Source organism: Urocitellus parryii, chromosome 2 (assembly GCF_045843805.1).
Source record: "Urocitellus parryii isolate mUroPar1 chromosome 2, mUroPar1.hap1, whole genome shotgun sequence".
Taxonomy (NCBI): Eukaryota; Metazoa; Chordata; class Mammalia; order Rodentia; family Sciuridae; genus Urocitellus; species Urocitellus parryii.
In genome coordinates, this window is record NC_135532.1 from 54,176,620 (window position 1) to 54,179,952 (window position 3,333).

Below are 3,333 nucleotides of genomic sequence, written 5' to 3' on the forward strand. Positions count from 1 at the left end.
TTTAGCTGGCATGGCTAAATTGATATCAAAGTAGATTTCAGCATAAGGAATGTTATCAGGAATAAAGATTGTCATTTCCTAAAGGGTTTGATTCATCAGGAAGACATAACCATCCAAAGTATGCAAATATCTTACAATAGAGCTTCAAAATACATTAAGCCAAAATTGACTTAACTGAAGAGGAGAAATAGACAAATTCACCATTGTAATTAGAGATTACAATACTTTTGTTTGGATATTCATAAGAGCTAGAAAATTAATAGTGATTTTAAAAATAATACAGTACATTTGAGTTAACCCAATTTAACTCACATTTATGCAACATTCTACCCAACAACAGTAAAAATGCATTCATTAGTGCACATTCAGCATTTACTATAGTAGACCACACAATAACAAAACGAATCTTATTAAATTTTAAATAATTTAATCATACAGATTATGTTCCCTAGAAATGACAGAAAATAATTTCAGAAATAAATGATAGAAAGTTGTCTAGAAAATCTAAAAATCTTTGTAAATTTAGAAGTTACGTACATAATTTATAGGTTAAAGTATATTTAAAAACAAAGTGGCAATTATTTATAATTAAATGAAAAGAAAAATACAACATATCAAAACTTAAATATAGCTCAAGCAATATTTAGACAGAAATTTTTGTTTTTGTGTCAGTATATTGGAAAAGAGGAAATGCTACTGTAAGGGTCCGGCGGAGCATCGGAGGGAGAGACCACACAAGAGACTTACTCCATGCAATTGGCAAAAGGGGATTTATTGGGGATCCTTTCCAGCGTGCTGGGGCTCTGTGCTCACTCAAGAAGGGAGAGCAGCCCAGAGCCCAGAGCAGAGGTCAAGCCAAGCTTAAGTACACTTTATGGAGAGGGCGGTGGGCTTTGCATACATCAGAACAAATCATCATGAGGCACTGGAAAATTGAACAACAACTCTGAGACGTGATTGGCACATTCATTGGTGGGAACAGGTCGGGCGGGGGTGATTGGTCACTCCTAAGCGGGATACACATTCAAACTGATTGGTTCGGGCCCTGTGATGAACTGCACAGGGCCCTAGGCTAAATGGCCAGTAGGGTGTTGTCTTAACTATCTCAGGAATCTGGGTGTAACAGAGGAACTTAATAATACCTAATTTTTACATTCAAGCTTTCCAGCTTAGAAACTTTACCCTTTCACTACAAACCCATGAGTTAGTTTTAATTTTACAAAGCTAAAAAAGAACAAATTCAAAATAAATAGAAGCAAAGAAATAAGGTCAGAAAGTGCTTATAGAGTAATGATTGCTCATACGAAGTCATCTAAGGTGGTAAAACTACTGGTATACTAGAAAATTATAGAGGCCAAAGGTATTAATCAAGAACATTCTTCTAAGTAAGAATCACATTGTTTTTATTTTTCAATCTCTTGCAACACTTGGGTAAGTGTGTATACATAGTGCCAGCTCAATAGTGGCTATTTTGTTTTGTTTTGTTTTTATTTAATTGATTTTATTTTTTAAATACGTGACAGAGGAATGTATTACAATTCTTATTACACACATAGAGTACAATTTTTCATATCTTTGTATATAAAGTATGTTCATGCCAATTCATGCCTTTATACATATACTTTTTCGCATTAAAATTCTTATTACACATATACACCACAATTTTTCATATCTCTGTTTGTATATAAAGTACGTTGACACTCAATTTGTGTCTTCATACATGTTCTTTGGACAATGATGTTCATCACATTCCACCATTCTTGCTAATCCCCTGCCCCTCCCTTACCCTCCCACCCCTCTTCCCTATCTAGGATTCATCTATTCCTCCCATGCTCTCCCTCCCTTCCTCACTATGAGTCAGCCTCCTTAAATCAGAGAAAACATTCAGCATTTGTTTTTTTTGGGGATTGGCTAACTTCACTTAGTATTATCTTCTCCAACTGCATCCATTTACCTGCAAATGCCATGATTTTATTCTCTTTTATTGTTGAGTAAAATTCCATTGGGTATATATGCCACATTTTTTTTTTTATCCATCCATCTACTGAAAGGCATCTAGGTTGGCTCCACGTTTAGCTATTGTGAATTGTGCTGCTATAAACATTGATGTGGCTGTGTCTCTGTAGTATGCTCTTTTTAAGTCCTTTGGGTATAGTCTGAGGAGAGGGATAGCTGGGTCAAATGGTGGTTCCATTCCCAGATTTTCAAGGAATCTCCACACTGCTTTCTATATTGGCTGCATCAATTTGCAGTCCCTCCATCAATGTATGAGTGTACCTTTTCCCCTACATCCTCACCAACACTTATTGTTGTTTACCTTTATAATAGCCTGCAAACTACTGTAAGATATCATCTCAATAGTAGCTATTGAATTGAATTGTGTTGAATCATTATGCAAGCCCTAATAATGCCATCTCTGAACCCATCAATTTTGGAAACATACTCAATATGGACCTCTTTCTTTGTTTAAGCATTTAAAAGCCGGGTTGGTTTTAGTCCAGTTGTTGTCTTGGCTGGAAACAGAGGTGTGATAGGCTTCACCAGTTCCTGCAGTCTTAGGTTTCTGCCTCATTTCTGCCCACTGAGTCCTGGCAGTATGGCCTATAAGCAGATCTACTATGCAGACAAGTACTTCAACAAGCACTCAGAGCAATGGCATGTCACTTTACCCAGAGAACTTTCCAAAGGAGTACCCCAAACTCATCGAATGTCTGAAGAGTAGTGGAGGAGACTTGGTGTCCTCCAAGTCTAGGCTGGGTTCATTACATGATTGGATTCATTACATGAGCCAGAACCACATATTCTTTTATTTAGACGACCTCTTCCCCCCCAAAAAAAAAATAAATAAAATAAAGTATATTTGGGATCATGAATTAAATCTTTCACAAATTTAATGTATATGTGTATATAAGATAGTATTCAGGGAATACTTGAAAAATGTACAAATAATTCATCCATACTTGTGCATGAGCTGTATTCTTCACAGCAACAGAGTTCAGTTAAATGCAATCGCAAGTAGGTTATTATAAGGTATTTAAGATAAAATTTCTTCTAGTCAGTTTATCTCAATATAAGTGCCTTTTTGACATTACCTGGTCCTTTTGTTAAATAGAGTTTGTATAATGCATTTAAAAAGAAGAATTCAAAAGCTAAATAGCTGATGGTGTGCTAAAAAACCCATGTATTTTCAAGCCTAAAAGTTCAAATATTAGAATTAGTTTCTAAAAATGTTTCATTGGCTATATGTGTACTGAAATAATTTAAAATATGCACAGAAATATATCAGGTGTGGGACCATGAAAGCTCAAATTTGAAGGCTTGCAGTAACTAATT

The 3,333-nt window shown here is 35.3% G+C and overlaps 1 pseudogene; it reads left to right on the top strand.

The window, feature by feature from the left end:
* The first annotated feature begins 2,596 nt into the window (after nucleotides 1-2,596).
* On the top strand, nucleotides 2,597-2,848 carry LOC113190756 (cyclin-dependent kinases regulatory subunit 2 pseudogene; annotated as a pseudogene).
* The last annotated feature ends 485 nt before the right edge of the window (nucleotides 2,849-3,333 follow it).